This window comes from Puma concolor, chromosome D2 (genome assembly GCF_028749965.1).
Source record: "Puma concolor isolate L17-30 chromosome D2, mPumCon1.1.hap2, whole genome shotgun sequence".
NCBI lineage: Eukaryota > Metazoa > Chordata > Mammalia > Carnivora > Felidae > Puma > Puma concolor.
The window spans coordinates 19,006,135-19,027,585 of NC_141677.1; the positions used below are offsets into that span (position 1 = coordinate 19,006,135).

At 47.3% G+C, this 21,451-nt stretch overlaps 1 long non-coding RNA gene across 2 annotated transcripts; it reads left to right on the top strand.

Annotated features, from left to right (window-relative positions):
- Window positions 1-278: 278 nt before the first annotated feature.
- LOC147575826 (uncharacterized) lies at window positions 279-19,140 on the top strand. Of its 2 annotated transcripts, XR_015241599.1 has the most exons (3): window positions 279-516; window positions 15,637-15,803; window positions 18,119-19,140. It is a non-coding gene; the product is annotated as an uncharacterized LOC147575826 (long non-coding RNA). The 2 variants fall into 2 exon arrangements; XR_015241598.1 differs by lacking the exons at window positions 279-516; window positions 15,637-15,803 and adding an exon at window positions 17,404-17,719.
- The last annotated feature ends 2,311 nt before the right edge of the window (window positions 19,141-21,451 follow it).

Here is a 21,451-nt window from a genome sequence, read left to right on the forward strand (position 1 = left end):
TGACAAGGGGACAGAAGTACGGGACCTCGGAGTCTGCATGCCCTCTCACAAGCCAGTCCCCAGGCCTATCTGCCCGACGTCCTGTCCTCAGGGGAATTATGAGGACAATCAGACAGATGGGAGCGCTGCCCCTGGGAGGTTAAAATCCTATTGAGGCTGAAGTCAAATTTTGCAGGTTAACCAAATCCTATGTAAATATTTGTAAGCATCACAAATGTCATGAGCAGCCATTTGTCAGCTGGGGAGTCAGCCCTGGGGACCAAGAAACAGCCGGGAACAGCATGCACTGCTTGTGAGCTGGGTTCTTTGTACTAGCTGTCTATGGGGCTCTGGGACATAGATGGCCTCATCTTCTCTTCATTGGAGGGGAAACTGAGGCCCAGGAAGCTTGAGTAAACTCGCAAGTGTCCACCCTAAGAAGAGGAGGAGCCAGGATTCGATTCCATGTCTGCCTCAAGGCACCGCCCATGAGACAGGAGCCTGGGCGGGAAGGACAAAAGGGACCCTGTTGAGCAGGTAGGTCAGCTCCACTCCCGAAGGTTCTTCTCGTTCCTGACCTTCGATGACCTTTGAGTTGTTCTGAGTCAGACCAGGAGGGCCTGAACTGTGTGTCTCCTGTCCCCCGAATCCCCATGTTGAAGTCCTAATCTCCAGTACCTCAGACTGTGACAGTATTTGGAGACGGATCCTTTAAACAGGGGGTTGGGTTACCACGAGCTTATTAGGGTGGGTGCTAATCCACCGTGACTGTGGTCCTCCTAGAAAGAGGAGAGGGACACCCAGGTGGCTGAGTTGAGCGTCCGGGTGACAGTCGGTTGAGCGTCCGACTTCGGCTCAGGTCATGATGTCACGGGTCGTGGATTCAAGCTCCGCGTCAGGCTCTGCGCTGACGGCTCAGAGCCTGGGGCCTGCTTTGAATTCTGTGTGTCCCTCTCTCTCTCAAAAATAAATAACTAAACAATCAAAAAAAAAAAAAGATGAGATTAGGAGTACACAAGCAGAGGGAAGGCCGTGTGAAGACACAGGGAGAAGATGGTCTTCTGCACGGCAAGGGGTGAGACCTCAGCAGGAACCGACCCTGCCGACAGCTTGATCTCGGCCTTGCAGCCTCCAGAAGCGTGAGAAGATACATTCCTGTGGTTTAAGCCCCGCGGTCTGTGGTACTTTGTTACGCGGACCCAGCCGACTAATACAGGCAGAGGGCTTTGATCAGCGCTGCCGAAGGCCTCTCTCTCCTCTGCTCTGCTCCAGATGCTCTTTTAAAAAAAAATTTTTTTTAACGTTTATTTATTTTTGAGACAGAGAGAGACAGAGCATGAACGGGGGAGGGTCAGAGAGAGGGAGACACAGAATCTGAAACAGGCTCCAGGCTATGAGCTGTCAGCGCATAGCCCGACGCGGGGCTTGAACTCACGGACCACGAGATCATGACCTGAACCGAAGTCGGACCCTTAACCGACTGAGCCACCTGGGCGCCCCTGGGCGCCCCCCTTTGCTACAGATGCTTAAATCACACCAGTTGTGATTCCCACAGAGAACCATTAGCAAATTCAAGACTAGGTGGTTTGGGATGTAAGGATGATGGGAATTCACAGGCGTGAAAATCTTCTTTGAACTGGAGTCATCAGAGGAGGCTTTATAAAGAATGGAAAGTGGCTGGTCCTTGAAGAATGAGGAGGATGGAGATAAAGAAAGGAGAAAAGAGAGGCCCCCAGGTGGGCATTCCTGCCTGTTTTCAACAAAAAGGAGGCAGAGGCCTTGTTCCAGAGCCCTAGGGGTCTGTGCTATGACTTCCCTCTTGTGGATCTCCTAACCCCCGCCGCCCCCCACCCGGGTCACAATTTTTAATCCATCAAAGATACCTCCAGCATCACGGAATCTTCCAGGATCTGGTGAGTTATATGGTCCAAGCAGCCTGAACCTGCTGCAGGGGTTCCTTCTTGCTCAGTGACCCACTCAAGACTGGGAGCCTTCTGTGTCACCTGACAAATGGGTCAGAGAAGTGTTCCCATGTGCTATGTTTGCGGCCTCTAAAACCTGAAGCGCCCTCCCTACCAAGCACTGTTCCTCCTTTGTTAGTGCAAGTTGCAACAACTTGTCCTCTACTGTGGACAGTATTTGCAGGAGAGTTGGCTTCGGAAAATTTTCTTTGTCACCCGGTCTCCATATTTCCCCACTCTAACTAGGGGATCATTAATAGCTTGATCTCAGGTCTTCGCAGGTCTTCCTTGGTAGGGTAAATCCGCTCTAACCTTCTTACCTCCTTGAGCTAACTGATCCTTTCCTTGATCGTGTGAAAAGGAAATTGGTTTCATTGCCTCCTTATATGTAGATTTTCTTTATGTCAAATCATCAAAGAGGCATCTCAATAAACTCTTGGGACTGGCTCCAGGCGTCCTTGTCCGAACACTGAGTCCCAACTCGCGTGTCAAATAAATTCTCCCTTACCCAGCCTATGCCTCCTCACCCCACATTATCCTCAACATTATTCCCACATGTTTCCCAGTTTTTGACAGTACTGATGATCCAGGACCGCAATTCCTTTGGTATGTAAACTTTATCCTGGAACATGGGCTATATTTTCCCATTTAGGTGACTTTTGTCCTGGAATCAATCAGGGTAGCTAGGAGCAAATCTAGAGGAGAACAAGTATCATCATGCAAGTCATGTGCTTCAGGAAGGTCTTTTGCTGCTCAATTTCCGGGCAAAGGAATATTCTTTTCTAGGGAGGAGATTTGGGCTGTTTTTGATGGTTCACTGGATTCAGGACAGTCTAGAGGCTCCAAATTCTCAGTCCCATCCATTCAAATAATCTTGTTACAGATCTCAGAGTCCCACTTTTATTTATTTTTTCTCATCGGGGCCTTGACTTTGACCTAGAACACTTATCCAGACTCTGGATTCAGTCTCCTCTGTAACCATTATGGCTCTGCTGTGTTTACAGTTTGATCCCGAGCCTGATTTTCAGCCTAGCCTGCCCTGTGACTGCCGGAGGCTAGAGTCTCCTTAAGGCCACCGTATTTGAGTTGGCAGATGACTGCCCTGAGCTTATTATTTCCTCTTATTAAAAAGGTTTTCTTTTTTTTTTTTTAATTTTTTTTTTCAACGTTTATTTATTTTTGGGACAGAGAGAGACAGAGCATGAATGGGGGAGGGGCAGAGAGAGAGGGAGACACAGAATCAGAAACAGGCTCCAGGCTCTGAGCCATCAGCCCAGAGCCCGACGCGGGGCTCGAACTCACGGACCGCGAGATGGTGACCTGAGCTGAAGTCGGACGCTTAACTGACTGCGCCACCCAGGCGCCCCCTAAAAAGGTTTTCAATGCAGTTAAAAACAGTCAACTTCCTCCACGTACTATTCTAGCGTCTAGTACCAAGACAATAGCTTGTACCTCATTCCAGTTACCCGCAGATAAAAGCATTCAGTCTTTCACCATTAAGTGTGATATTAGTTGTAGGAGTTTTTTGTAGACAACTTTTACCAGGTTGGAAATACCCATCCATCCCTAGTTTGCCAAGAGTTATCATCAGGAATGGATGTCGGATTTTTGTCAAATGCTTTTTCCGATGTCAACTGAGATCGTATAGGGTTTTCTATTTTTGGTCATTTTCTGTATTATTGGATTTTACTTGTTAAAATTTTGTTTATATTTCTTTAAAAAAATTTTTTTAAAACATTTATTTATTCTTGAGAGACAGAGAGAGACAGAGCATGAGCAGGGGAGGGGCTGAGAGACGGGGAGACACAGAATCCGAGGAAGGCGCCAGGCTCTGAGCTGTCAGCACAGAGCCCTGGCAAGGGCTCGAACTCACAAACAGCGGGATCATGACCTGAGCCGAGGTTGGACGCTTAACCGACAGAGCCACCCAGGCACCCCAAACTTTGTTTATAATTTCTAATTCTATGTTTATGAAAGGCAGTGATCTGTAGATTTCTCTTCTTGTAATGCCTGTGTCTGGTTTTATTTTCAGGATAATAGCTGTCCTAGAATGCACTGGGAAGTAGTCTCTTCGATTTTCTGAAAGAACTTGTGTAAGATTTGGTATTATTTCTTTATTAAATGTTTGGTAGAAGTTACTACTGAAGTTATCTGGGCCTGGAGATTTCTTTGTGAGAAGGCTTTTAGCTACAAATGCAATTTATTCGATAGTAATGGGACTATTCTGCATAATTAGTTTTCCTTGAGTGAGATTTGGTAGTTTGTGTATTTCAAACAATTTATCCATTTCGTGTTAGTGTTCAAATTTATCGGCATAAAGTTGTTAACAAAATGTCGACATTTGAATATCTGTAGAAGTTGTAGAGATAGTCCCTGTCTCATTTCTGATAATAGTAAATGGCGTCTTCCTTCCCTTTTGCTTGATCTGTTGAGCTGGAGTTTTGTCAGTTTTATTGTCCTCTCAGAGAAACAGCTTTTATTTCATCGATTTTCACTATTATTTTTCTGTTTTCTGTTTTGTTGATTTCTACTGTAATTTATGTTGTTCTATCCTGTCTTAGTTTTGGTTTTATCCGATTTCCTTTCCCCCTAGTTTTTAAAGTTTAAAGCTATGGCCATTGATTTGAGACCTTTCTTCCCTTCTGATTAAGGCATTTAGTGCTATTTCTAAATATTACTCTGGTAGCATCCCACAAATTTTGAAGTGCCATGTTTTCATTTCCATTCCGTTTTAAGTAATTTATAAATATCTATTTGATTTCTTCTTGACATGTGGGTTATTCAAAAGTATAATTTTTAGTTTCTAAATATTTGGGGATTTTCCAGAGATCTTACTATTATTGTTTGCCAGTGTAATTCCATTCTGGGAATAGAACATATAATGTGCGATTCGAATCCTTTTCAATTTATTGAAGCTTCTTTTACGGCCCAGATCTCTCTTGATAACTGTACTTAAAAGAATTTTTATTCTTGTTGAGTGTTCTATAAATGTCACTTATCTCGAGTTGGGTGATAATGTTTTTCAAGTCCTTGTATCCTAGTGATTTTGTCTGCTTGTTCTATCTATTTTTGGAAGAAGAATACTAACATCTTTGGTTATAATTGCAGACTTGTTTATTTCTCCTTGTACCTCTTTTGAGTTTTTGCAGTACTCATGTGTTTTGAAGCTCTGTTATTAGGTACATAAATGTTTAAGATTGTTATGTCTTTTTGATAAATTGATCCCTTTATGCTTCGGAAATGACCTTCTTTATTCCTGGTAATTTCCCTGAAGCCTATTTTGTCTGATATTAATTTAATCATTTCAACTTCCATATGACCAGTATTAGAATGCTATATCTTTTTATATTTTTTTCTTTTAACTGGCTTACGTCTGTAAAGAATGTTCCTGTAAGTTGTATATGTAGCTGGGTCTTACTTTTTTATTCAATCTGACAATCTCTGCCTTTTAATTGGGATGTTTGGACCATTACATGTAATATTATTTTTTATATATGATTTATTTTTTTATTTTTTATTTATTTATTTAAAAAAAAATTTTTTTTTAACGTTTATTTATTTTTGAGACAGAGAGAGACAGAGCATGAACGGGGGAAGGGCAGGGAAAGAGGGAGACACAGAATCAGAAGCAAGCTCCAGGCTCTGAGCCATCAGCCCAGAGCCTGATGCGGGGCTCGAACTCACGGACCGTGAGATCGTGACCCGGGTGAAGTCGGACGCTTAACTGACTGAGCCACCCAGGCACCCCTATTTTTTTAAATGTCTATTTATTTTTGAGACAGAGGGAGCAAGCATAAGCAGGGAAGGGGCAGAGAGATAGAGGAGGACAGAAGATCTGAAGGAGGCTCTACACTGTCAGCAGAGAGCCTGATGTGGTCCTCGAACTCAGGAACTTTGAGATTGTGATGTGAATCAAAGTTGAACAGTCAACCAACTGAGCCACAGAGATACCCCTATACATACGATATATCTATCTATACATATTTTTTAATTAAAACATTTTTAAATGCTTTTATTTATTTTTGAGAGAGAGAGTGCACAAGCTGGGGAGGGGCAGAGAGAGAGGGAGACATAGAATCTGAAATAGACTGCAGGCTCTGAGCTATCAACACAGAGCCCTACATGGGGCTCGAACTTGTGAACTGGGAGATCGTGACCTAGTCTGAAGTTGGATGCCCAACCAACTGAGACACCCAGGCATATTTTTATATTTTTATATTTTTAAGTGTAAGTCTAACGTTTTGATGTTTTCTATTTGTCCCATCTGTTCTATATTTCTTTTTTCTATTTTGATTTCTTTTAGATTAATTGAATATTTTTTGTAATTCCATTTTAACTCTTCTGTTGGCTTATTACCTATAACTTTTTAAGTTGTTGCCTTAAAGTTTATAACGTATATCTTCAACTTTTTACAGTCTACCATCATGTGATATTATACGATTTTATGTGTAGTATAAATACACTACAATAACATATTTTCATCCCCCAACACAGACTCTATGCTATTGTTGTCATATGTTTTACATTTTACTAATACATGTAAGTGCTAAAATACATTGCATCTTTCATGTTTAAGCGGTTACTTAGATTTTAGAGAGATTCAAAAAAGAAGAAATGATCTTATATATTTACTCATGTGGTTGCCATTTTCAGTGCTTTTTGGTTTTTTTTTTTTTGGTATAGATGTGTATGTCCATGTTATATCAAAAAAAAAAAAAACAAAACCAAACAAAAACTTGACTGCGTATAGAGTTTATATTCCAGGTGGTAGATTCACCTAATAAAATATACTCCTAAAATATATAGTAAAGAGAAACTAAATCAGAAAGGGAGATAAGGAGTAAGAGTATGTGTATAGAAATTTCAAAAAGATAGTCAGTTCAGACCTCATTAAGAAAGTACCTTTTGAGTAATACCTAAGGGAAGTAAGCCAGGTGGATATCTGGATGAAGAATATTCCAAGTGCTAAGGCCTTGAGGCGTGTGTAGGCTGAATAATGGCCTCTCAAAAATGTCTGCACCCTAAGCCCAGAAAACGGGAAATGTTACATTAATGGCAAAAGAGACTTGGTGGACGTGACTAAGTTTATAATTCTGAGACGGAGAGATTATCCTGAATTATCCAGGTGGGCCCAATGTGATCACAAGAGCCTTTGCAAGAGGAAGGAAAGAGGGTCAGTCTGTGAAGGAGGTGTGAGAACACCGTGCCACTGGTTTTGAAGATGACAGAAAGGGCCATGCGCCAAGGAACGCCGGCGGCCTCTAGAACTTGGCCTAGGCAAGGAAATGGATTCTCCCCTGCAACCTTCAGAAGGAACTTGGCTCTGCTAACTTTTTGATTTAGCCCAGCGAGAACGATTTAGATTTGTGACCTCCAGAGCTGTAGGGCAAACTTTTGTTATTTTAAGCCACTAAGTTTGTGGTAATTTGTTACACAGAAGTAGTAAACTCGTATAAGGCATGATCATGTTTGATGTGTTTGAGAGGTAAGGAGTGGAGAGGTCATGTGAGGTCCTTGCAGGACGTTATAGGGACTTCGTTTTTTACTGAGTGAGGTAATTTGACTTATGTGTTTTTTTTATATATATATATATATATTAATTTTTTTACCGTTTATTAATTTTTGAGACAGAGACAGAGCATGAACGGGGGGGGGAGGGTCAGAGAGAGAAGGAGACACAGAATCTGAAACAGGCTCCAGGCTCTGAGCTGTCAGCACACAGCCCGACGCGGGGCTCGAACTCACGGACTCCGAGATCATGACCTGAGCCGAAGTCGGACGCTTAACTGACTGAGCCACCCAGGTGCCCCAATATATATATTTTTAAGTTTATTTATTTGTTTGAGAGAGACAGACACAGTGTGAGTGGGGGAGGGGCAGAGAGAGAGGGAAAGAGAGAATCCCAAGCAGGCTCTGCCCCTGTCAGCGCAGAGCCTGATGTGGGACTCGAGCTCATGAACCATGAGATCGTGACCTGAGCTGAAACCAAGAGTCGAATGCTCGACTGACTAGGCCACCCAGGCACCCCTGATTTGACTTACGTTTTAACAAGATCGCTCTGGCTGTTGTGTGGAGAATGGGGGCAGAGGAGGCAGTGATAAAGACAGAGCAGGGAGGCCACAGAGGAGGCCACTGCAGTAACCCAGGTACGAGGTGATGGGGGCCTGGTAAGCAAATTAACCCCTTGGCCCTTGTGACTGCCCCTGTGTTTTTCCTGAGTGTACTTCCCAGCACCCAATCCTCCTCCTTGATGACTGTGATCTTTTTTTTTTACCTTTATGCGCACCTCTAAGTGCTTCTTAGTTGGCAGTCTGTTGTTATGTGCCTTGGCATCCTTCCCACAGTCCCTGATGAAGCTTACGCGGGAGCTGCCACTTCCTTCTCATGAACTGGTTGCTGGCGATGACTCCTTCTAATCGTGATTATTGTCTTTTTCCAGCCTCTACTGAATCTGAATCTAAACTTCTAGATCTGTTGCCTCTGTATATTGTCTTCTTCTGTACTTTCTGATCGATCTTCAGTGGGCTTTAGACGGTTAAAAATGTATCTGGGGGAAAGTTTATATTTGACTTCAAACAAAACAGTGTAACCATTAACTATTAACTAACGGCAAGTATTTACGTGGGTCTTACTAGGCTTCAGGCTCTATTTAATATTATGTATTCATACCACATCACATAATTCTCACAAATCCAGGAGGGAGGTGCTATTTTCACCCCTTATCACAGGTGGGGAAACTGAGCTATCGAGTTTGAGAATTTCCTCTAGATCACATAACCACTAAATGGCGGAGCTGGGACCTGAACCCAGAAAGTCCTGCACCAGCGTCCATGCTCTCGAGTACCACCTGACACTGCCCTTCAAAAGGAGTCGAATTTTATATCACCAAGTAAAAGAATTTTCTTGCCTTTCAGCTGTTGCTGACATTGAGTCTTCAGTGACTAGGAACATCATCATCTCTCAGTGGAAGAAGCAGGCGAGAGAGAGAGAGAGAGAGAGAGAGAGAGAAGAGAATGTTTTTATAATATGGGTCTTGGCCAGATAATAGAAGGGATGCTCCAAGGCGTCTGCCTCTGTGAGTATGGGTCTTGCAATGGAGCACACAAGAAATTTGGGTTTCGTGTGAAAGGGTCAACACCCTCACTGCTTTCTACTCAAACACACATCCCATACATAGCAGTTGGCAATTAACTGATTGATTGATTTCAAGGGATTTTTTTTTTTAATATGAAATTTATTGTCAAAGTGGTTTCCATACAACATGCACCCCACAGGTGCCCTCCTCAATGCCCATCACCCCCCCTCCCCTCCCTCCCACCCCCCCTCAACCCTCAGATTGTTCTCAGTCTTTAAGAGTCTTTTATGGTTTGGATCCCTCCCTCTCTAACTTTTTTTTTTCCTTCCCCCCCCCCCCCATGGTCTTCTGTTAAGTTTCTCAGGATCCACATAAGAGTGAAAACATATGGTATCTGTCTTTCTCTGTATGGCCCTTTGTATCGAAGGATTTTTTTTTAAAAAGTCCTTCAAAAGTCACAGGCTTAGACCCCTTCTTTTTTTTTTTTAATTTTTTTTTTCAACATTTATTTATTTTTGGGACAGAGAGAGACAGAGCATGAACGGGGGAGGGGCAGAGAGAGAGGGAGACACAGAATCGGAAACAGGCTCCAGGCTCTGAGCCATCAGCCCAGAGCCCGACGCGGGGCTCGAACTCACGGACCCTGAGATGGTGACCTGGCTGAAGTCGGACGCTTAACCGACTGCGCCACCCAGGCGCCCCTTAGACCCCTTCTTAAAAGCGAGGAAAATGCATGCTGTTATGGGCTGATTTGTGTCCCTCCAAAACGATGTTTGAGTCCTAACCTCCAGTACCTTGGAATGTGAATTTGTTTGGAGAGAGTCTTTACAGAGGTAACCAAGTTAAAATGAGGCCATTAGGGTGGCATAATCCAACATGTCTGGCATCCATATAGAGAGGGGAAATCTGGACACAGACAAACACAAGGAGAGCAAGCACTATGTGAAGAATAAGGCAGAGATTGAGGTGAAGCTTCTACAAGATAAATAACACCAAAGTTTGCCAGCAAACTACCAGAAGGTAAGGGAGAGGTCTGGAACAAATCTTACAGCCTTCTGAAGGAAGCAACCCCTGTCAACACCTGGGTCTGGGACTTCCAGCCTCCAGAGCTGTGAAACAATAGATTTCTGTTGGTTAAGCCACCCCGACTGTGGTACTTTGTTACGACAGCCCCAGCAGACTCATGCACATGCAGACAGGTCTTACTGTAAAAATATCCCTGTGTTCTTAGTCTCTTCTATTTTCTCTCTTCTCTCTCGTTTTCATTTCTCCTCTTACTCACGTGTTCTCTGATGCTTGTGGTCTCTCTGTGCCCTCCCTCCCCCCTGCCCCCCAAGTCTCTCTCTCTTCATTTCCTTGGAGATTGTCTGCTTCAGGTGGTTCTAGGACCCAGGGGACATGACCGACATCTTAGGGGCCAATGACGTATTAGAAACTGTCTGGTTCCACCCCTGAATTCCTCAGCTCAGTTAATACATTGCCTGACTTTAAAGAAATGCATTCAGGAGGGCACTTGCTGGGATGGGCACTCGGTGTTATACGTAAGTGATAAATCACTAAATTCTACTCCCGAAACTCAACGTTAACTAGCTTGAATTTAAATAATCCTGAAAAAAAAAAGAAATGCAACAAGGGCAGAGGCCACCCCTGCCGCTGGGCCAGGACAAGTTTTGAAGTGTAAACCCGGCCCTTGTGATTTGCTGAGCCACCGTCTGACTTCGAAGTGTATTATTGGAAGATATTTTGAACCCTCTCATGATGCAGTGGGGGCACTGTGCCACCCCACTGTGCCCTCTGTCATCTCTCCCACTGATGCAGGGCTAAGGAGGCAACATGCCAGGCCTTTTGTGACCTCTTACCTCCAGGTTCCCAGGGAGGGCAGCAGACGTGGACCCTGGAGTCCACCTGCCTTTAAGCCTGATTCTATCGCTTCTCTTGGCTTCCTCACCTGTGAAGTGGGGACAACAGTCTACCTCACAGGGTTGTTCTGTGCACTGACATGAGATGGGTAAGTCACGTAGAATGTGGCCCAGAAGACAGGAACTGTTCAAAGAAAAACATGTGCCCTGTTCTTCTCCCCAGGCCTAAAGTGGGGGAGGACACGTTTGCCCCTGACTTTCCGCAACAGAAAGGGCAACGAAATGACTATGTCCCTAGAGGAGCTGAAAGGGGAGGGCAGCCTTTCGTGTAACCAACCTCTGTCCCTAGTGGCAGGGCATGCTTTAGTTAACAGACACTGACTGGCAGAAACTTCTTTAGAATGTGAGGGGTATGCTACCATGGATCAAGTTCCTCTGAAGGTTGATTGATGGTGGTGGCCAAGACCTTGCTGTGCAAGTGCTGGCCTTCACCATGGAACCGGCCCTGGGCTGACGGCTGTCTCCCTGCCCGGTGCCTGGAATGCTGCAAGGAAGGGCCCACATTGGCCTCTGTCAACCTGGGGCTATTTATTAGAACTAGGGGCCGACAGGAAGAGCCTCGTTCTGAGCCTCAAAGATGTTGCTTAGACCCTCTCTCTCCCCACTATTTCTCTGACCCTACTTGGAGGCAAGTTCCCTTCCCATCCCGTTTCAGGTGTAATTTTAGGTTTATTTCGATTCTGGCAAGGTGCAGTGATGTACGATAAAGATTTCTTTCGTTGCTGGCACGCTTCTGCATAGTAAACATTTATTGGACCTGCCTAGAGCGGGTGCACCAGTCAGTTGCTCTGGGTGTTTGGGAGGAGGGCTGGGTGGTTATTTGGAGGGGTTAGAAACGTATGTGCCCAAAAACACCATCTCTAAGTCAAGACAGAAACTGAAGCTACATTTTGAGCACAGGTTTTTTCCTTCCCCCTAGAGAGTGGAGAAAGGCAAAGTCATTCTTGGGTTGTGTCGTTGATTTTGGATTTTATGGCTTGAGCGTGATTAGTGTAAGCTTTGCTACTCAGAGTAGGTTTTCCTACGAAAGCCTAACAGTGAGGGTTCTCATGAACGCTCTTGTCACATTCCCCAGCCCCAGCTAGCCACAGGCTCTGATGTCTCTGGGACCTCACTGACCTTCCAACCATAGGCTCCGCCCCTTCAAGTTTCTGAGCCACTCCCATTAGCAGATGGACTCTAAGTCTCCGTAGCAGTCCGAGGTCTCATCTGCTTGTGGAAACTCTGACCTCACACATGGTCTCAGGACCACGGGCTCCCCTAAATGCAGGGTTCTGTCCCGACTCCTTGATTTGCAATCTCCATATAGAGCAGCAACCAACGTTTTCTGAGCCTTCGTTGCATGTAGGACATTGATGGCTACAAAGAGGGAGGCTGTCACCAAGGCGTGCCATTCTAGCTGGGGAGATAGAAATGGAAGACTCTAACGCAAGGTAATAAAAGAGAGGTAAGAACAGAACACCGTAGGAGCCTTCCGCAGGGACCCCTAACCTAGACTGGGTAAGGGAGACTAATCTAGGGAAGATTTCCCAAAGGAAGTAGAATACTCCCACCCCACGCCTGGGACTGGAACCCTGATTTTAAATCTCCGCTGCATATGGCTGGGTTCTGCTCTAGGTCACAGTCCACCAGAACCTAGGACATGCCATCGCTGCCCTTAAGTATCGCATTACCTGAGGACTCCTGGTGCCTTATCTGCCCCATGTACCAAAACCCCAGCCACAGTCACCAGCTGGGCCCCACACGGGTTCCCCACACTCAGTCATTTCTTTGGGATCCGGTCCCAGACGGTGATTTGCACTCTATTTGGGGGCGGGGGAGAGGTCTTTCCCTAGTAACCCGGCTGAGATCCTTGCTGTCCTTCTGACTGAGCTAATCTGAGTGAAGGCAAGATCTTTGGTGGATAGTACATTGACTTCCATTCTCACTACATCCAAAGAATTCTACATTTGTTCTGCCCTTGACCTTCAGTGGGCTGGTTTGGGGTTACCTTGCGTACCCTTCAACGTGCCACACACAAGTGGCGCCTGGGCGGCTCAGTCAGTTAAGCGTCCGACTTCGGCTCAGGTCATGATCTCGCGGTTCGTGAGTTTGAGCCCCGCGTGGGGCTCTGGGCTGACAGCTCCGAGCCTGGAGCCTATAGCCTGCTACGGATTCTGTGTCTCCCTCTCTCTGCCCCTCCCCTGCTCGCACTTTCTCTCTCTCAAAAACAAATAAACATTAAAAAAAAAAAACCCAACAACAACAAAGTGCCACACACAAGAGGCAAAGCCAGATTCTCAGGGAAGAGAAAGGAAAGGAGCTGAGTAGTGGAGGGGCAGCCTTTTCCTCTTTGGAAAGTCACGAAGACTCAGCCTGTCTGCCGGATTCTATCTGAGTTCATTAGCATCAGAATAAAAATAAAAATAATAGGGGCGCCTGGGTGGCGCAGTCGGTTAAGCGTCTGACTTCAGCCAGGTCACGATCTCGCGGTCCGTGAGTTCGAGCCCCGCGTCGGGCTCTGGGCTGATGGCTCGGAGCTTGGAGCCTGTTTCCGATGCTGTATCTCCCTCTCTCTCTGCCCCTCCCCCGTTCATGCTCTGTTTCTCTCTGTCCCAAAAAAAAAAAAAAAAAAAAAAAAAAAAAAGTTGAAAAAAAAAAATAATATTAGCTTCATTATTCATGAGCCCCTGGATTATATCTGAGTTTATGCTAATAAACCCAGAAACTCAGATATAATCCAGGGGCTCATGAATAATGAAGACACTGCTATTACTTGGAAAATGCCAAGGACTTAGAGTCTCTCTCCCAGGAACCAGGGACCCACATCACTTGTGACATTTCCCTGAGGCTCAATTCTTTCTCTAAATTCTTCCCCAGACTGACTCTCAATCTGCCCAACTCAGTTGGAAATGTAATCCTGGCCTGCCTTGCAGTATTTTTTCCGTTTATAAACTTTGTCTCTGCAAGTAGACGGTCAAGGCCTCGAGGCCAAGGGCTGTGTCACACTTCTTTTGATCACCCCCCCCCCACCCTGCCACCCCTTCCCTAGAGCTTTGCCAGGCTCCGTTTAAATGCTCGCTACACACAGGCCTGGAATGATGAATGTCATCTGTTATTTTAGCATTTGTTTTTGAAGTGGTATTTTTTTGAGCCACCTTTTAGGTAGACAGTTTTTGAAGCTTACGTGAGAGATCTGGGCCATCCAAAGGGGCGTGCGTGCTTTTCCTTCACGTCTTGATGTTCAAGTGAGCTTTTAGAAATCGCTCGAAGGCAAATTAGGAGCAGACTCAAGGGACCAGCCATCCCCGGGAACTGTAAATGGTGGCCTAGCCCCTGAGGAATAGGTGTACAGAATAAGAATGGGGGTGAAACAGAGTGGGCTCGAATGAGGGGTGGGGGTCCTCTTCTCATCCCTGCATGAGCACCACACTCTCTGGGAGAGGAGATGGTTGGTAGCCTTCCCTGTTAGGGCAGGTGATGCCGGGCTGAATCCAGTGTCTCAGCAAGAGATAGTTTCATTTGTCTGCAAAGAGATGGGAACGTGAAGGGGCGCCTGGGTGGCTCAGTCAGTTGAGTGTCCGACTTCGGCTCAGGTCATGATCTCACCACTCGTGAGTTCGAGCCCCACGTCGGGCTCTGGGCTGACAACTCAGAGCCTGGAGCCTGCTTCCGATCCTGTGGCTCCCTCTCTCTCTGCCCCTCCCCTACTCTCACTTTGTCTCCCTCTGTCTCTCAAAAATAAATAAATGTAAGAAAAAAAGAAGAGATGGGAACGTGAGAGGTTGAAGAAGTTGACTTAGGTGGGGTTTCTATAACCAACGATGCACAGCCTTTCATCTCTACCCCGTTGTGCTAAGTCCCCTGCGTCTCCTGCCTGGATCTCCCAGCTTGGTCCACCATTGGACCTATTTGTCTATTGATTCGGACACCAACCAGTATGCTGGGATTCAATTCTGGCGCTACCTACACGGAGTTAGAGCAGACCCCATAAATTAAAGGGTGTGGTCCACAATAAGACTGTTCTCATTTCTGACTGACTGGCTGCAAATCTGGGAGGTTCCCACGATCCCCCTCAGGTGTGATAACTCACTAGAATGGTTCAAAGAACGCAGGAAAGTGCCATGCTACGGTCACCGTTTTATTGTAAAGGATGCAAGTCAGAAACAGCCAAATGAAGAGGTACGTACGGCAAGTTCTGGAGGGTTGCAGACGCAGAGCTTCCGTGTTCCGTCTCTGTGGAATCAAGGCACATCACCTTCCCAGCACGGTGACGTGTTCCCCAACCAGAAGTCTCCACCAAGCTTCAGTGTCCAGAGTTTGTTTTGAGATTTCTTTATAACGGCACGGTTGATCGAACCATTGGCCATGTGACGTGCGGCTTAACATTGGCCATGTGACATGTGGCTCAACCATCAGCCCCCCACCCTTCCCTGGAGGTTGGGAGGTCAGGCTGATGCCAGTGGCCCTAACTCGCTCATCAATCACATGGTCGGTCTTTCCAGCACAATCAGAGCACCCTGAAACTAACGGGGGGCCCACATGAGTCAGCTCATTAGCATAAACTCAGAGACAATCCAGGGGCTCGTGAATAACGAAGACACTCCTGTGACTTGGGAAACTCCGAGGACCTAGAGTCTCTCTCCCAGGAACCAGGGACAGAGGCCAGTCAGATTCTTTATCGTATGATACTAGCTTTTAGCCTTCTGGTTTTATTTTCCAGATTCTGACTCATGCGTTGGCTGTGAGCTTGAGGAAGTCATGACATTCTCTATAGAAGGGAACTGGAGCGATCCCTCAACTCAGCGCAGATAACATTCTGAAAACAGGACCTTCAAGATCACTGGAAACAAAGCACTGCTGTTCACTTGTGCGGTCTGTCCCTTGCAGGTTGGTGCCGCTCTGTCCCTCAGGGGCTTCCTACTGGGCCCCAGGTTCACGGAGAACTTCATTAGAACACGGCCGGCTGCCGTGGCAGAGGGGGAGAAAGAGCGTCTCTAAGCAGGCATGGGCCCTTATTGTGCCTTCTCACTTCCATCCCTTTTCATTGGCCAAAAGACGGGCTTCTGTCGAGGGATAACTGCGACCCAATCTGAGATTCAGGGAAACAAATTACTGTCCAGGTGACAGAAGGCCAAGGCAGAGACAGGAGGAAGCGAGGGGAGGGGTGTCAGAGGCCGTGGGGATCAGTCACATGAGGAGGCAAGGGCAAGGAGGGACCCGGGGGGTTCCTGAGGGGTCTAGCTTGGGGAACGTGGGGGCGGTGGCACCCAGGAGGTCAGGAGAAGCCGACAGAATGTTCTCTGCCTTTGCAGGATGGTGCTGGAGGCAGCATCTGGGCTTCCAGCCAGCGGGGGAATGTAGGGAAAAGAGGACGTTTCTTCTTCTCATAAACAATCAACCCATCAATAAGCAGGCGGCCCTCTTAACCTGAACTCCCTGTGTTAACCGAAAGCCAGGAGGACTTTGACCATGCAGGCTCCGTTGCATAACTCGTTTCAATGGGCTATTGTTTTCCTGCCTGGATTTTTTCCATGATGGAAATGATTCGTGTGCCATGCTGGGCAGGAGATCATATGTAAATGCTTCCTGGGTTTGATCTCCATACGGGGCATGAATTAATGCTTGTGCGAAGGCACAGAGTAGGTAGTAAATGGATTTAATTAACTTAAAGTATTTGAGCCATCATGGTGGGCAGTGGTGACTGACCTAAGGTGTGGGTACCTGCCGCTTTCCAGCTTGGTCAGCACCAGAAATTGCCACATTTCGTGCTTAAACCACTCAAAGGAGTTTGACGGTGGAAAAGCCAGGGTGGAGGTAGGGAAGTCAGGCCGGGAGCCAGGTGTCTTTAATGTGTTTCTGCTTTTGCTGCGAACCCGGGCAAGTTGTGACATGTTCTAAAGATTTACCCAACTGTTCAAGGACAGCGATGGGGTGAGGGGGGTGGGAAGTTTGCAGAGAGCACCCGAGAGGAATTCTAGATGCCAAGCCACCTTCCAGAAAGAAGAGGGTCGCTTTCCCTCTCTCCGCCACGGGAGTGAACAGGGACCATGCGGTTTGCAAAGGAGCCTCTACAGCCTTCCCCTTGCCCTCCGCCAACCACAGTGGACTCTGTCTTTGCCAGCTGCCTTCCTGGGCTCTTCCGTTGCCGAGTCAGGGCGAGGCGGGGAGAGAAAGGACTGGAGACTCCTGGAGGCACGTGCTGAGGAGTGGCCGTGGCAGGAGAGTCAGAAATTTTCCGACGGGAGAGAATCAGTAGTGGAGGTGAAATGAAGGACGCAGAGAAGGAGAGACAGCTGTCCACCGGGGACTGGGAGGGGGCGGGCTTTGCAGGGGGGGAGGGGCAGGGTGAGAGAAAAGTTACGGAGGGTCAGTGGGAGAGAAGGAGAAAGAGGACTTCAGAAAAGTCTCCTGTGCATGAAACGCCACCCCCCCCACCGACGTCATCTTGAAATCTAAGTATGAATTGACTTGATCTTTCATTGAAAATTCTAGTGAAATGGTTCTTTCCTGGAATCCGCATGTGGGGCTTGGGGGCTCCCCGGAATCTGAGCTCCTCTGTGGCTCGGGTCACTGTGGGAGCTCCCTGCTAGCAGGAGACGCCCCGCCTGGAAGGGCAGGGATCTGTGCCTGGGCTTTACCCAGAGGCCTGCTGGGCAGGGCTGGCGGCCTCCTGGGGCCTCAGCTTACCCAGCTATAAAACTAAAGGGCTCTGCCCACTCCCTCCTTGACTCTAGCTTCTCTCTGAAAGCCTCAGGGGCAGGCCCCTGTATACACTTCTGTGCAAGCGCGGGCACTCACTGCAGGTCTGTGGAGCAGGGAGGAAAGTGTAGGCATCCAGGGCGGTCCCTTCTTCAGCACCGGCAAACACTGGAAAGCTAAGCCCGCACCTCGCAGACCCTCCGCGCGCAGGTTCTGGATGGGACGCGGGTTCTGGATGGGACGCAGGCTCTGCCGGCCAAGGGCACCGGAGGAAACTACTTCGCGGTGGAGTTATGTGGGGAGACAGAGGCAGGGCGGGAGCGCTTTTAGGGGAAGCACTGTGGCTTGATGGCTGGCAAGCTCCTGATCGTGGGTGGCAGGGGAGCGGGGACGGGTCGTTTGTCACCTGGTCCTGTGGTGCGGCTTGGGGAGTTGAACCTGAGACCCAGCCTGGCCTGCGTTAGCCGTCCCACAGATTCTGTGAGCCTTTTGTTCCCTTACAGGCCGTCTTGTTCTGCTTTCAGACAGATGACGTTCCCTGCAGCCGAGCCCTGCCTGACTCCTGAGAGAACCCCGGTCCGAAGGCAGCTGTGAGGAGCCTGGCCCGCATTCAGGGGCGACTTCGTGTTGCGATCCCGGCCACCATGTCACAGGGACTGATGTGGCTGGCTGGGTCCTTGACCTTCTGCTGTATGCCTCACTTCTCTTCCCCTCTGGAACCCGGTTGCTCACGTCCAACCCGGAAGGGGCGGTGACTGCGATGGAAGGGGAGGAAAACCTGAGAGGGGACACGGTACCTCTGGGCTCTGTGCATGGGTAAGGAGTTTCTCCAGACGCGGCCTTTCTCTGCTTCTGCTGCCCTGATCCCTCTCCTGCCCAGGGCTAAGGCATTGTCACTGTCTCTGGTGTATTTTTAGCTATCCTGTTCCTTGAAAGCCTTTCCGATTTCTCTGACGTTGATTTTCCAGAACAATCCAAGGGTGGGTCGATGCTTGTATGTTTCTAATTTTCCATGCTTTGTTTACTACAAGAGCAAACATACATGTTACAAAGGCTGTTTGTACGTTTGGATAATTAATTTCTAGTGGTTAAGGAGGAGGGCGGAGAGGGCACGAGGTGGAGAAAGAGGGAGGAGGCTTTAGAGTCAGACCCAGCAGCTTTGAATCCGGGCTCACCACTCATTAGCTGTGTGGCCTTGGAGAAGCAACTAAACCTCTCTGAGCTTCAGTTTCCTCCTCTGGAGATTGGTAATAGGAAGAGTCTCCAGCTCACTGCATTGTTAGAAATTGAAATAAGATAATGAATCCAGGGGCGCCTGGGTGGCTCAGTCGGTTGAGCGTCCGACTTCGGCTCGGGTCATGATCTCGCGGTCCGTGAGTTCGAGCCCCGCGTCGGGCTCTGTGCTGACCGCTCAGAGCCTGGACCCTGTTTCGGATTCTGTGTCTCCCTCTCTCTGACCCTCCCCCGTTCATGCTCTGTCTCTCTCTGTCTCAAAAATAAATAAACATAAAAAAAAAAAAGATAATGAATCTATAACGATTTGGTTGGTTCATGGTACTTATTAAGGGCTCTTCTTTATAAAACTCTTATTGTAGTTCGCCTCAGTGTTTTCGTCTGTAAAAGGGACAAATAGTAAAACACCATGAACAAAATAATACAGAACTGGCTCTAGGGCAAAGAAGTTTGTATGAAGCAAACCCAGTGGGCCTTGTCCCTTAAGGCTTACTGGCCTGACAGAGGGTAAGAGGAGATCTGAGTGGTTTAGGGGAGCCGCTGAGGAAGGTAAGAGCCAGGCTCATTTAAAGGGATGTGGGGAGGACGAGCCTCTGTCTCTTTCCTTGCCTTGTACTGGGATTGATGTCCTCTCACCATGCACAGACCTCCACAAAAGGGCCAGCAACAAGCAGGTCTAGGACTCTCAGGGTAGGCTTTCTTTCTGTTGAACATTTACATATGGAGTCTTCCTTGGGATGGAGGAATTCTGGGCCATGAAGAGGGGCTCATCATCAGGCTAGAAGCAATCGCATAGGGTCGAAGTTGGGTATAATAAGTTCTCCTTGGGTCATCAGAAGAAAGGAGAATCCACTTTGCCTAAATGATTACATAGCCCCCGAAACACTAAAGGTTGGGGGATCCTTCAAAGTTTTGTACACCAGGCCTCCGAGAACAAAACTATGGAGAGGTACAAAAGGGGGGAGGAACTACATGTTTGTCCCTCAAAATCTCTTCCACGAATGTTTCCTCGACTTCTGGACCTACAATCACTTCAAATCTGGTCTCTAGGATGAGGTATTTTGGAATTCGTCTGAATAAATTTAATTCATCTCTTCTGTCAACAGTCTTCAACTCAACTTACCCACAACATGAAGTTCGTGCGGAATGGAAGGTTCAAGAAGTCTCTTTTCCAGGAGACTTTGCAGTCTTTCTTAATCACCAAAAGTTTGCCTTAGGGTTCATCGAGAAGATCCAACCAACGTTTTCAGATGGGTGTAGGCGTGAGACTCGGATCTCTCCCACATGGCTTTGAAGACCCCAGCAACAGTCAGCTTCCACGGTGTGTGGGGCTCTGGGCTTGGGTCAGAGGGCTGGCCCCAGGCTCCTGTGGGGATACCCCGCTCCCCCACCTTTCCCCCAGGGACCCCTTTGTGGCTCCCAACATGCTGTCCCGCAGAAAGCTAGTGCTGGCCGCATCTGTTCCTTGGGCTGGTCAATCCCCATGTTAAGAATGGGTGGCTCAGTCGGTTAAGCGTCCGACTTCGGCTCGGGTCACGATCTCACGGTTCGTGAGTCCGAGCCCCGCGTCGGGCTCTGTGCTGACGGGCTCGGAGCCTGGAGCCCGCTTCGGATTCTGGGTCTCCTTCTCTCTCTGCCCCGCCCCACTCTCACTCCGTCTCTGTCTCCCTCAAAATAAACATTAAAACAACTTTTAATTAAAAAAAAAATGCAAAGGTCTGATCACTTGTTCTACCCCCGCCCCCGTTTTGAAAACTCCTAAGCTCTGGTGCCTGTCACTGAGAATATGTTTGTTGGAATTAGCTTCAAGCAGACTTTTCTCTTTGCCACCTGCCTGACCTGTTTAGCAAACACATAGCGTGTCTTTAAGTTCCTTGCCCCATGTATGTTCTTCAGTCGAAAAAATTTTTTCCTCTCATTTCGCACTCCTCTGCTAACTTCCTTTAGGTATATCCCCACTTCCTTCTTTCTCCTGGACCGCTTTTAGTCAAGGGATCCTTGGGTTCCTGTGAGTTGGCTGGCCTTCTCATTTTACATCTGATTTACGAAGAAACCTGGCATTCTCAGACCTTCCCATGCTTGCTTGAAATACCATCTAGTGAAGTAATGGACCTGAAAAAAAAAAAAAAACAAACCCGAAAATCGCTTTTCAGTCTCCTTCAAAAATTCCTTCGTCTCTGGTTGCGACACACAGAGCCAAATCGCAGATGGAATACATTTCTTCATCTTTAAAAACACCAACTGCTTTTTTTCCTTATTTGATTTTTTTTTTTTTTTTTTTTTTTTTTTTTTTTTTTATAGTCACACTGATTCTCTATCTAGCCCGTGTCTGTTCCTCATCTCCCCGGTCTCCCAGTTCTGTTTATCATGAAAATAATCCCCAGAAACATGAAAACGTAGGCTCTCAAGGGGGTCATCCGTTTAGGGGGGGACAAGCTGGCTTAAAGGATAAGCAGTACATAGGGGTACAGGGAACCCCACTTTCAGACCCTGACTATAGGTTCGGCAGAAAGCATCTATGAGTCTTCCCCTATTCCCACAAAAAGAATGGGGGTTCTCACAAGTCGGGGCACACGGCAGTGAAGGAAAACTTCGCTTCTATG